Source organism: Schistocerca americana, chromosome 5 (genome assembly GCF_021461395.2).
Source record: "Schistocerca americana isolate TAMUIC-IGC-003095 chromosome 5, iqSchAmer2.1, whole genome shotgun sequence".
Classification (NCBI taxonomy): Eukaryota; Metazoa; Arthropoda; class Insecta; order Orthoptera; family Acrididae; genus Schistocerca; species Schistocerca americana.
In genome coordinates this window covers 6,399,744-6,415,115 of record NC_060123.1, presented here as the reverse complement: position 1 = coordinate 6,415,115, position 15,372 = coordinate 6,399,744, and positions in this window count along the sequence as shown.

Genomic DNA, 15,372 nt, shown 5'->3' with positions numbered 1-15,372 from the left:
ATTTCCGATCCACTAATCCTTCTTTACTGCATCCCTCACGCCCACACATTGACGAACTCACACGGAAATTGCGTCGCTATGAAATACGAGTACTATGTGTTCTAAGACATTTCCTTCTAAATCGAGTAACGTTTCTATGGAAACGAAAGGATTTTCTTTTGGGATACAACAATCACATTTCCGATCCACTAATCCTTCTTTACTGCATCCCTCACTCCCAAACATTGACGAATTCACACGGAAATTGCGTCGCGATGAAATACGTGTACTATGTGTTCTAAGACATTTCCTTCTAAATCGAGTAACGTTTCTATGGAAACGACAGGATTTTATTTTGGGATACGACAATCTCATTTCCGATCCACTAATCCTTCTTTACTGCATCCCTCACTCCCACACATTGACGAATTCACACGGAAATTGCGTCCCTATGAAATACGAGTACTATGTGTTCTAAGACATTTCCTTCTAAATCGAGTACCGTTTCTATGGAAACGACAGGATTTTCTTTTGGGATACGACAATCACATTTCCGATCCACTAATCCTTCTTTACTGCATCCCTCACTCCCAAACATTGACGAATTCACACGGAAATTGCGTCGCTATGAAATACGAGTACTATGTGCTCTAAGACATTTCCTTCTAAATCGAGTAACGTTTCTATGGAAACGACAGGATTTTCTTTTGGGATACGACAATCACATTTTCTGATCCACTAATCCTTCTTTACTGCTTCCCTCACTCCCACACATTGACGAATTCACACGGAAATTGCGTCGCTATGAAATACGAGTACTATGTGTTCTAAGACATTTCCTTCTAAATCGAGTAACGTTTCTATGGAAACGACAGGATTTTCTTTTGGGATACGACAATCTCATTTCCGATCCACTAATCCTTCTTTACTGCATCCCTCACTCCCACACATTGACGAATTCACACGGAAATTGCGTCGCTATGAAATGCGAGTGCTATGTGTTCTAAGACATTTTCTTGTAAATCGAGTAACGTTTCTATGGAAACGACAGGATTTTCTTTTGGGATACGACAATCACATTTCCGATCCACTAATCCTTCTTTACTGCATGCCTCACTCCCACACATTGACCAATTCACACGGAAATTGCGTCGCTATGAAATACGAGTACTATGTGTTCTAAGACATTTCGTTCTAAATCGAGTAACGTTTCTATGGAAACGACAGGATTTTCTTTTGGGATACGAAAATCACATTTCCGATTCACTAATCCTTCTTTACTGCATCCCTCACTCCCACACATTGACGAATTCACACGGAAATTGCGTCCCTATGAAATACGAGTACTATGTGTTCTAAGACATTTCCTTCTAAATCGAGTAACGTTTCTATGGAAACGACAGGATTTTCTTTTGTGATACGACAATCACATTTCCGATCCACTAATCCTTCTTTACTGCATCCCTCACTCCCAAACATTGACGAATTCACACGGAAATTGCGTCGCTATGAAATACGAGTACTATGTGTTCAAAGAAATTTCCTTCTAAATCGAGTAACGTTTCTATGGAAACGACAGGATTTTCTTTTGGGATACGACAATCACATTTTCTGATCCACTAATCCTTCTTTACTGCATCCCTCACTCCCACACATTGACGAATTCACACGGAAATTGCGTCGCTATGAAATACGAGTACTATGTGTTCTAAGACATTTCCTTCTAAATCGAGTAACGTTCCTATGGAAACGACAGGATTTTCTTTTGGGATACGACAATCTCATTTCCGATCCACTAATCCTTCTTTACTGCATCCCTCACTCCCACACATTGACGAATTCACACGGAAATTGCGTCGCTATGAAAAACGAGTACTATGTGTTCTAAGACATTTCCTTCTAAATCGAGTAACGTTTCTATGGAAATGACAGGATTTTCTTTTGGGATACGACAACCACATTTCCGATCCAATAATCCTTCTTTACTGCATCCCTCACTCCCACAGATTGACGAATTCACACGGAAATTGCGTCGCTATGAAATACGAGTACTATGTGTTCTAAGACATTTCCTTCTAAATCGAGTAACGTTTCTATGGAAACGACAGGATTTTCTTTTGGGATACGACAATCTCATTTCCGATCCACTAATCCTTCTTTACTGCATCCCTCACACCCACACATTGACGAATTCACACGGAAATTCCGTCGCTGTGAAATTCGAGTACTATGTGTTCTAAGACATTTCCTTCTAAATCGAGTAACGTTTCTATGGAAACGACAGGATTTTCTTTTGGGATACGACAATCACATTTCCGATCCAGTAATCCTTCTTTACTGCATCCCTCACTCCCACACATTGACGAATTCACACAGAATTTCAGTCGCTATGAAATACGAGTACTATGTGTTCTAAGACATTTCCTTCTAAATCGAGCAACGTTTCTATGGAAACGACAGGATTTTCTTTTGGGATACGACAATCTCATTTCCGATCCACTAATCCTTCTTTACTGCATCCCTCACTCCCAAACATTGACGAATTCACACGGAAATTGCGTCGCTATGAAATACGAGTACTATGTGTTCTAAGACATTTCCTTCTAAATCGAGTAACGTTTCTATGGAAACGACAGGATTATCTTTTGGGATACGACAATCTCATTTCCGATCCACTAATCCTTCTTTACTGCATCCCTCACGCCCACACATTGACGAACTCACACGGAAATTGCGTCGCTATGAAATACGAGTACTATGTGTTCTAAGACATTTCCTTCTAAATCGAGTAACGTTTCTATGGAAACGACAGGATTTTCTTTTGGGATACGACAAACACATTTCCGATCCACTAAACCTTCTTTACTGCATCCGTCTCTCCCAAACATTGACGAATTCACACGGAAATTCCGTCGCTATGAAATACGAGTACTATGTGTTCTAAGACATTTCCTTCTAAATCGAGTAACGTTTCTATGGAAACGACAGGATTTTCTTTTGTGATACGACAATCACATTTCCGATCCACTAATCCTTCTTTACTGCATCCCTCACTCCCAAACATTTTAGAATTCACACGGAAATTCCGTCGCTATGAAATACGAGTACTATGTGTTCTAAGACATTTCCTTCTAAATCGAGTAACGTTTCAATGGAAACGACAGGATTTTCCTTTGGGATACGACAATCTCATTTCCGATCCACTAATCCTTCTTTACAGCATCCCTCACTAACACACATTGACGAATTCACACGGAAATTCCGTCGCTGTGAAATACGAGTACTATGTGTTCTAAGACATTTCCTTCTAAATCGAGTAACGTTCCAATGGAAACGACACGATTTTCTTTTGGGATACGACAATCACATTTCCAATCCACTAATCGTTCTCTACTGCATCCCTCACTCCCAAACATTGACGAATTCACACGGAAATTGCGTCGCTATGAAATACGAGTACTATGTGTTCTAAGACATTTCCTTCTAAATCGAGTAACGTTTCTATGGAAACGACAGGATTTTCATTTGGGGTACGACAATCACATTTCCGATCCACTAATCCTTCTTTACTGCATCCCTCACTCCCAAACATTGACGAATTCACACGGAAATTCCGTCGCTATGAAATACGAGTTCTATATGTTCTAAGACATTTCCTTCTAAATCGAGTAACGTTTCTATGGAAACGACAGGATTATCTTTTGGGATACGACAATCTCAATTCCGATCCACTAATCCTTCTTTACTGCATCCCTCACGCCCACACATTGACGAACTCACACGGAAATTGCGTCGCTATGAAATACGAGTACTATGTGTTCTAAGACATTTCCTTCTAAATCGTGTAACGTTTCTATGGAAACGACAGGATTTTCTTTTGGGATACGACAATCACATTTCCGATCCACTAAACCTTCTTTACTGCATCCCTCACTCCCAAACATTGACGAATTCACACGGAAATTCCGTCGCTATGAAATACGAGTACTATGTGTTCTAAGACATTTCCTTCTAAATCGAGTAACGTTTCTATGGAAACGACAGGATTTTCTTTTGTGATACGACAATCACATTTCCGATCCACTAACCCTTCTTTACTGCATCCCTCACTAACACACATTGACGAATTCACACTAAAATTGTGTCGCTATGAAATTCGAGTGCTATGTGATCTAAGACATTTCCTTCTAAATCGAGTAACGTTTCTATGGAAACGACAGGATTTTCCTTTGGGATACGACAATCTCATTTCCGATCCACTAATCCTTCTTTACAGCATCCCTCACTCCCACACATTGACGAATTCACACGGAAATTCCGTCGCTGTGAAATACGAGTACTATGTGTTCTAAGACATTTCCTTCTAAATCGAGTAACGTTTCTATGGAAACGACAGGATTTTCTTTTGGGATACGACAATCACATTTCCGATCCACTAATCGTTCTCTACTGCATCCCTCACTCCCAAACATTGACGAATTCACACGGAAATTGCGTCGCTATGAAATACGAGTACTATGTGTTCTAAGACATTTCCTTCTAAATCGAGTAACGTTTCTATGGAAACGACAGGATTTTCTTTTGGGATACGACAATCACATTTCCGATCCACTAATCCTTCTTTACTGCATCCCTCACTCCCAAACATTGACGAATTCACACGGAAATTCCGTCGCTATGAAATACGAGTTCTATGTGTTCTAAGACATTTCCTTCTAAATCGAGTAACGTTTCTATGGAAACGACAGGATTTTCTTTTGGGATACGACAATCACATTTCCGATCCACTAATCCTTCTTTACTGCATCCCTCACTCCCACACATTGACCAATTCACACGGAAATTGCGTCGCTATGAAATACGAGTACTATGTGTTCTAAGACATTTCCTTCTAAATCGAGTAACGTTTCTATGGAAACGACAGGATTTTCTTTTGGGATACGACAATCACATTTCCGATCCACTAATCCTTCTTTACTGCATCCCTCACTCCCACACATTGACGAATTCACACGGAAATTCCGTCGCTGTGAAATACGAGTACTATGTGTTCTAAGACATTTCCTTCTAAATCGAGTAACGTTTCTATGGAAACGACAGGATTTTCTTTTGGGATACGACAATCACATTTCCGATCCACTAATCCTTCTTTACTGCATCCCTCACTCCCAAACATTAACGAATTCACACGGAAATTGCGTCGCTACGAAATACGAGTACTATGTGTTCTAAGACATTTCCTTCTAAATCGAGTAACGTTCCTATGGAAACGAAAGGATTTTCTTTTGGGATACGACAATCACATTTCCGATCCACTAATCCTTCTTTACTGCATCCCTCACTCCCAAACATTGACGAATTCACACGGAAATTCCGTCGCTATGAAATACAAGTACTATGTGTTCTAAGACATTTCGTTCTAAATCGAGTAACGTTTCTATGGAAACGACAGGATTTTCTTTTGGGATACGACAATCACATTTCCGATCCACTAATCCTTCTTTACTGCATCCCTCACTAACACACATTGACGAATTCACACGGAAATTGCGTCGCTATGAAATACGAGTACTATGTGTTCTAAGACATTTCCTTCTAAATCGAGTAACGTTTCTATGGAAACGACAGGATTTTCCTTTGGGATACGACAATCTCATTTCCGATCCACTAATCATTCTTTACAGCATCCCTCACTCCCACACATTGACGAATTCACACGGAAATTCCGTCGCTGTGAAATACGAGTACTATGTGTTCTAAGACATTTCCTTCTAAATCGAGTAACGTTTCTATAAAAACGACAGGATTTTCTTTTGGGATACGACAATCACATTTCCGATCCACTAATCGTTCACTACTGCATCCCTCACTCCCAAACATTGACGAATTCACACGGAAATTGCGTCGCTATGAAATACGAGTACTATGTGTTCTAAGACATTTCCTTCTAAATCGAGTAACGTTTCTATGGAAACGACAGGATTTTCTTTTGGGATACGACAATCACATTTCCGATCCACTAATCCTTCTTTACTGCATCCCTCACTCCCAAACATTGACGAATTCACACGGAAATTCCGTCGCTATGAAATACAAATACTATGTGTTCTAAGACATTTCGTTCTAAATCGAGTAACGTTTCTATGGAAACGACAGGATTTTCTTTTGGGATACGACAATCTCATTTCCGATCCACTAATCCTTCTTTACTGCATCCCTCACTCCCAAACATTGACGAATTCACACGGAAATTCCGTCGCTATGAAATACGAGTTCTATGTGTTCTAAGACATTTCCTTCTAAATCGAGTAACGTTTCTATGGAAACGACAGGATTTTCTTTTGGGATACGACCATCTCATTTCCGATCCACTAATCCTTCTTTACTGCATCCCTCACGCCCACACATTGACGAATTCACACGGAAATTGCGTCGCTATGAAATACGAGTACTATGTGTTCTAAGACATTTCCTTCTAAATCGAGTAACGTTTCTATGGAAACGAAAGGATTTTCTTTTGGGATACGACAATCACATTTCCGATCCACTAATCCTTCTTTACTGCATCCCTCACTCCCAAACATTGACGAATTCACACGGAAATTGCGTCGCGATGAAATACGAGTACTATGTGTTCTAAGACATTTCCTTCTAAATCGAGTAACGTTTCTATGGAAACGACAGGATTTTATTTTGGGATACGACAATCTCATTTCCGATCCACTAACCCTTCTTTACTGCATCCCTCACTCCCACACATTGACGAAGTCACACGGAAATTGCGTCCCTATGAAATACGAGTGCTATGTGTTCTAAGACATTTCCTTCTAAATCGAGTAACGTTTCTATGGAGACGACAGGATTTTCTTTTGGGATACGACAATCACATTTCCGATCCACTAATCCATCTTTACTGCATCCCTCACTCCCAAACATTGACGAATTCACACGGAAATTGCGTCGCTATGAAATACGAGTACGATGTGCTCTAAGACATTTCCTTCTAAATCGAGTAACGTTTCTATGGAAACGACAGGATTTTCTTTTGGGATACGACAATCACTTTTTCTGATCCACTAATCCTTCTTTACTGCTTCCCTCACTCCCACACATTGACGAATTCACACGGAAATTGCGTCGCTATGAAATACGAGTACTATGTGTTCTAAGACATTTCCTTCTTAATCGAGTAACGTTTCTATGGAAACGAAAGGATTTTCTTTTGGGATACGACAATCACATTTCCGATCCACTAATCCTTCTTTACTGCATCCCTCACTCCCAAACATTGACGAATTCACACGGAAATTCCGTCGCTATGAAATACAAGTACTATGTGTTCTAAGACATTTCGTTCTAAATCGAGTAACGTTTCTATGGAAACGACAGGATTTTCTTTTGGGATACGACAATCACATTTCCGATCCACTAATCCTTCTTTACTGCATCCCTCACTAACACACATTGACGAATTCACACGGAAATTGCGTCGCTATGAAATACGAGTACTATGTGTTCTAAGACATTTCCTTCTAAATCGAGTAACGTTTCTATGGAAACGACAGGATTTTCCTTTGGGATACGACAATCTCATTTCCGATCCACTAATCCTTCTTTACTGCATCCCTCACTCCCACACATTGACGAATTCACACGGAAACTGCGTCCCTATGAAATACGAGTACTATGTGTTCTAAGACATTTCCTTCTAAATCGAGTAACGTTTCTATGGAAACGACAGGATTTTCTTTTGGGATACGACAATCACATTTCCGATCCACTAATCCTTCTTTACTGCATCCCTCACTCCCAAACAATGACGAATTCACACGGAAATTGCGTCGCTATGAAATACGAGTACTATGTGTTCTAAGACATTTCTTTCTAAATCGAGTAACGTTTCTATGGAAACGACAGGATTTTCTTTTGGGATACGGCAATCACATTTCTGATCCACTAATCCTTCTTTACTGCATCCCTCACTCAAAAACATTGACGAATTCTCACGGAAATTCCGTCACTATGAAATACGAGTACTATGTGTTCTAAGACATTTCCTTCTACATCGAGTAACGTTTCTATGGAAACGACAGGATTTTCTTTTGGGATACGACAATCTCATTTCCGATCCACTAATCCTTCTTTACTGCATCCCTCACTCCCACACATTGACGAATTCACACGGAAATTGCGTCTCTATGAAATACGAGAACTATGTGTTCTAAGACATTTCCTTCTAAATCGAGTAACGTTTCTATGGAAACGACAGGATTTTCTTTTGGGATACGACAATCTCATTTCCGATCCACTAATCCTTCTTTACTGCATCCCTCACTCCAACACATTGACGAATTCACACGGAAATTGCGTCGCTATGAAATACGAGTAATATGTGTTCTAAGACATTTCCTTCTAAATTGAGTAACGTTTCTATGGAAACGACAGGATTTTTTTTTGGGATACGACAATCACATTTCCGATCCACTAATTCTTCTTTACTGCATCCCTCACTCCCAAACATTTTAGAATTCACACGGAAATTCCGTCGCTATGAAATACGAGTACTATGTGTTCTAAGACATTTCCTTCTAATTCGAGTAACGTTTCTATGGAAACGACAGGATTTTCTTTTGGGATACGACAATCACATTTCCGATCCACTAATCCTTCTTTACTGCATCCCTCACTCCCAAACATTGACGAATTCACACGGAAATTGCGTCGCTATGAAATACGAGTACTATGTGTTCTAAGACATTTCCTTCTAAATCGAGTAACGTTTCTATGGAAACGACAGGATTTTCTTTTGGGATACGACAATCACATTTCCGATCCACTAATCCTTCTTTACTGCATCCCTCACTCCCAAACATTGACGAATTCACACGGAAATTCCGTCGCTATGAAATACGAGTACTATGTGTTCTAAGACATTTCCTTCTAAAACGAGTAACGTTTCTATGGAAACGATAGGATTTTCTTTTGGGATACGACAATCTCATTTCCGATCCACTAGTCCTTCTTTACTGCATCCCTCACGCCCACACATTGACGAACTCACACGGAAATTGCGTCACTATGAAATACGAGTACTATGTGTTCTAAGACATTTCCTTCTAAATCGAGTAACGTTTCTATGGAAACGACAGGATTTTCTTTTGGGATACGACAATCACATTTCCGATCCACTAAACCTTCTTTACTGCATCCCTCACTCACAAACATTGACGAATTCACACGGAAATTCCGTCGCTATGAAATACGAGTACTATGTGTTCTAAGACATTTCCTTCTAAATCGAGTAACGTTTCTATGGAAACGACAGGATTTTCTTTTGGGATACGACAATCACATTTCCGATCCACTAATCCTTCTTTACTGCATCCCTCACTCCCAAACATTGACGAATTCACACGGAAATTGCGTCGCTATGAAATACGAGTACTATGTGTTCTAAGACATTTCCTTCTAAATCGAGTAACGTTTCTATGGAAACGACAGGATTTTCTTTTGGGTTACGACAATCACATTTTCTGATCCACTAATCCTTCTTTACAGCATCCCTCACTCCCACACGTTGACGAATTCACACGGAAATTGCGTCGCTATGAAATACGAGTACTATGTGTTCTAAGACATTTCCTTCTAAATCGAGTAACGGTTCTATGGAAACGACAGGATTTTCTTTTGGGATACGACAATCTCATTTCCGATCCACTAATCCTTCTTTACTGCATCCCTCACTCCCACACATTGACGAATTCACACGGAAATTGCGTCGCTATGAAATACGAGTGCTATGTGTTCTAAGACATTTTCTTGTAAATCGAGTAACGTTTCTATGGAAACGACAGGATTTTCTTTTGGGATACGACAATCACATTTCCGATCCACTAATCCTTCTTTACTGCATCCCTCACTCCCACACATTGACAAATTCACACGGAAATTGCGTCGCTATGAAATACGAGTACTATGTGTTCTAAGACATTTCCTTCTAAATCGAGTAACGTTTCTATGGAAACGACAGGATTTTCTTTTGGGATACGACAATCTCATTTCCGATCCACTAATCCTTCTTTACTGCATCCCTCACTCCCACACATTGACGAATTCACACGGAAATTCCGTCGCTGTGAAATACGAGTACTATGTGTTCTAAGACATTTCCTTCTAAATCGAGTAACGTTTCTATGGAAACGACAGGATTTTCTTTTGGGATACGACAATCACATTTCCGATCCACTAATCCTTCTTTACTGCATCCCTCACTCCCAAACATTAACGAATTCACACGGAAATTGCGTCGCTACGAAATACGAGTACTATGTGTTCTAAGACATTTCCTTCTAAATCGAGTAACGTTCCTATGGAAACGAAAGGATTTTCTTTTGGGATACGACAATCACATTTCCGATCCACTAATCCTTCTTTACTGCATCCCTCACTCCCAAACATTGACGAATTCACACGGAAATTCCGTCGCTATGAAATACAAGTACTATGTGTTCTAAGACATTTCGTTCTAAATCGAGTAACGTTTCTATGGAAACGACAGGATTTTCTTTTGGGATACGACAATCACATTTCCGATCCACTAATCCTTCTTTACTGCATCCCTCACTAACACACATTGACGAATTCACACGGAAATTGCGTCGCTATGAAATACGAGTACTATGTGTTCTAAGACATTTCCTTCTAAATCGAGTAACGTTTCTATGGAAACGACAGGATTTTCCTTTGGGATACGACAATCTCATTTCCGATCCACTAATCATTCTTTACAGCATCCCTCACTCCCACACATTGACGAATTCACACGGAAATTCCGTCGCTGTGAAATACGAGTACTATGTGTTCTAAGACATTTCCTTCTAAATCGAGTAACGTTTCTATAAAAACGACAGGATTTTCTTTTGGGATACGACAATCACATTTCCGATGCACTAATCGTTCACTACTGCATCCCTCACTCCCAAACATTGACGAATTCACACGGAAATTGCGTCGCTATGAAATACGAGTACTATGTGTTCTAAGACATTTCCTTCTAAATCGAGTAACGTTTCTATGGAAACGACAGGATTTTCTTTTGGGATACGACAATCACATTTCCGATCCACTAATCCTTCTTTACTGCATCCCTCACTCCCAAACATTGACGAATTCACACGGAAATTCCGTCGCTATGAAATACAAGTACTATGTGTTCTAAGACATTTCGTTCAAAATCGAGTAACGTTTCTATGGAAACGACAGGATTTTCTTTTGGGATACGACAATCTCATTTCCGATCCACTAATCCTTCTTTACTGCATCCCTCACTCCCAAACATTGACGAATTCGCACGGAAATTCCGTCGCTGTGAAATACGAGTTCTATGTGTTCTAAGACATTTCCTTCTAAATCGAGTAACGTTTCTATGGAAACGACAGGATTTTCTTTTGGGATACGACAATCTCATTTCCGATCCACTAATCCTTCTTTACTGCATCCCTCACGCCCACACATTGACGAATTCACACGGAAATTGCGTCGCTATGAAATACGAGTACTATGTGTTCTAAGACATTTCCTTCTAAATCGAGTAACGTTTCTATGGAAACGAAAGGATTTTCTTTTGGGATACGACAATCACATTTCCGATCCACTAATCCTTCTTTACTGCATCCCTCACTCCCAAACATTGACGAATTCACACGGAAATTGCGTCGCGATGAAATACGAGTACTATGTGTTCTAAGACATTTCCTTCTAAATCGAGTAACGTTTCTATGGAAACGACAGGATTTTATTTTGGGATACGACAATCTCATTTCCGATCCACTAATCCTTCTTTACTGCATCCCTCACTCCCACACATTGACGAAGTCACACGGAAATTGCGTCCCTATGAAATACGAGTGCTATGTGTTCTAAGACATTTCCTTCTAAATCGAGTAACGTTTCTATGGAGACGACAGGATTTTCTTTTGGGATACGACAATCACATTTCCGATCCACTAATCCTTCTTTACTGCATCCCTCACTCCCAAACATTGACGAATTCACACGGAAATTGCGTCGCTATGATATACGAGTACGATGTGCTCTAAGACATTTCCTTCTAAATCGAGTAACGTTTCTATGGAAACGACAGGATTTTCTTTTGGGATACGACAATCACATTTTCTGATCCACTAATCCTTCTTTACTGCTTCCCTCACTCCCACACATTGACGAATTCACACGGAAATTGCGTCGCTATGAAATACGAGTACTATGGGCTCTAAGACATTTCCTTCTTAATCGAGTAACGTTTCTATGGAAACGAAAGGATTTTCTTTTGGGATACGACAATCACATTTCCGATCCACTAATCCTTCTTTACTGCATCCCTCACTCCCAAACATTGACGAATTCACACGGAAATTCCGTCGCTATGAAATACAAGTACTATGTGTTCTAAGACATTTCGTTCTAAATCGAGTAACGTTTCTATGGAAACGACAGGATTTTCTTTTGGGATACGACAATCACATTTCCGATCCACTAATCCTTCTTTACTGCATCCCTCACTAACACACATTGACGAATTCACACGGAAATTGCGTCGCTATGAAATACGAGTACTATGTGTTCTAAGACATTTCCTTCTAAATCGAGTAACGTTTCTATGGAAACGACAGGATTTTCCTTTGGGATACGACAATTTCATTTCCGATCCACTAATCCTTCTTTACTGCATCCTTCACTCCCACACATTGACGAATTCACACGGAAATTGCGTCCCTATGAAATACGAGTACTATGTGTTCTAAGACATTTCCTTCTAAATCGAGTAACGTTTCTATGGAAACGACAGGATTTTCTTTTGGGATACGACAATCACATTTCCGATCCACTAATCCTTCTTTACTGCATCCCTCACTCCCAAACAATGACGAATTCACACGGAAATTGCGTCGCTATGAAATACGAGTACTATGTGTTCTAAGACATTTCTTTCTAAATCGAGTAACGTTTCTATGGAAACGACAGGATTTTCTTTTGGGATACGGCAATCACATTTCCGATCCACTAATCCTTCTTTACTGCATCCCTCACTCCCAAACATTGACGAATTCACACGGAAATTCCGTCACTATGAAATACGAGTACTATGTGTTCTAAGACATTTCCTTCTACATCGAGTAACGTTTCTATGGAAACGACAGGATTTTCTTTTGGGATACGACAATCTCATTTCCGATCCACTAATCCTTCTTTACTGCATCCCTCACTCCCACACATTGACGAATTCACACGGAAATTGCGTCTCTATGAAATACGAGAACTATGTGTTCTAAGACATTTCCTTCTAAATCGAGTAACGTTTCTATGGAAACGACAGGATTTTCTTTTGGGATACGACAATCTCATTTCCGATCCACTAATCCTTCTTTACTGCATCCCTCACTCCCACACATTGACGAATTCACACGGAAATTGCGTCGCTATGAAATACGAGTACTATGTGTTCTAAGACATTTCCTTCTAAATTGAGTAACGTTTCTATGGAAACGACAGGATTTTTTTTTGGGATACGACAATCACATTTCCGATCCACTAATCCTTCTTTACTGCATCCCTCACTCCCAAACATTTTAGAATTCACACGGAAATTCCGTCGCTATGAAATACGAGTACTATGTGTTCTAAGACATTTCCTTCTAATTCGAGTAACGTTTCTATGGAAACGACAGGATTTTCTTTTGGGATACGACAATCACATTTCCGATCCACTAATCCTTCTTTACTGCATCCCTCACTCCCAAACATTGACGAATTCACACGGAAATTCCGTCGCTATGAAATACAAGTACTATGTGTTCTAAGACATTTCGTTCTAAATCGAGTAACGTTTCTATGGAAACGACAGGATTTTCTTTTGGGATACGACAATCACATTTCCGATCCACTAATCCTTCTTTACTGCATCCCTCACTAACACACATTGACGAATTCACACGGAAATTGCGTCGCTATGAAATACGAGTACTATGTGTTCTAAGACATTTCCTTCTAAATCGAGTAACGTTTCTATGGAAACGACAGGATTTTCCTTTGGGATACGACAATCTCATTTCCGATCCACTAATCATTCTTTACAGCATCCCTCACTCCCACACATTGACGAATTCACACGGAAATTCCGTCGCTGTGAAATACGAGTACTATGTGTTCTAAGACATTTCCTTCTAAATCGAGTAACGTTTCTATAAAAACGACAGGATTTTCTTTTGGGATACGACAATCACATTTCCGATGCACTAATCGTTCACTACTGCATCCCTCACTCCCAAACATTGACGAATTCACACGGAAATTGCGTCGCTATGAAATACGAGTACTATGTGTTCTAAGACATTTCCTTCTAAATCGAGTAACGTTTCTATGGAAACGACAGGATTTTCTTTTGGGATACGACAATCACATTTCCGATCCACTAATCCTTCTTTACTGCATCCCTCACTCCCAAACATTGACGAATTCACACGGAAATTCCGTCGCTATGAAATACAAGTACTATGTGTTCTAAGACATTTCGTTCTAAATCGAGTAACGTTTCTATGGAAACGACAGGATTTTCTTTTGGGATACGACAATCTCATTTCCGATCCACTAATCCTTCTTTACTGCATCCCTCACTCCCAAACATTGACGAATTCGCACGGAAATTCCGTCGCTATGAAATACGAGTTCTATGTGTTCTAAGACATTTCCTTCTAAATCGAGTAACGTTTCTATGGATATGACAGGATTTTCTTTTGGGATACGACAATCTCATTTCCGATCCACTAATCCTTCTTTACTGCATCCCTCACGCCCACACATTGACGAATTCACACGGAAATTGCGTCGCTATGAAATACGAGTACTATGTGTTCTAAGACATTTCCTTCTAAATCGAGTAACGTTTCTATGGAAACGAAAGGATTTTCTTTTGGGATACGACAATCACATTTCCGATCCACTAATCCTTCTTTACTGCATCCCTCACTCCCAAACATTGACGAATTCACACGGAAATTGCGTCGCGATGAAATACGAGTACTATGTGTTCTAAGACATTTCCTTCTAAATCGAGTAACGTTTCTATGGAAACGACAGGATTTTATTTTGGGATACGACAATCTCATTTCCGATCCACTAATCCTTCTTTACTGCATCCCTCACTCCCACACATTGACGAAGTCACACGGAAATTGCGTCGCTATGAAATACGAGTACGATGTGCTCTAAGACATTTCCTTCTAAATCGAGTAACGTTTCTATGGAAACGACAGGATTTTCTTTTGGGATACGACAATCACATTTTCTGATCCACTAATCCTTCTTTACTGCTTCCCTCACTCCCACACATTGACG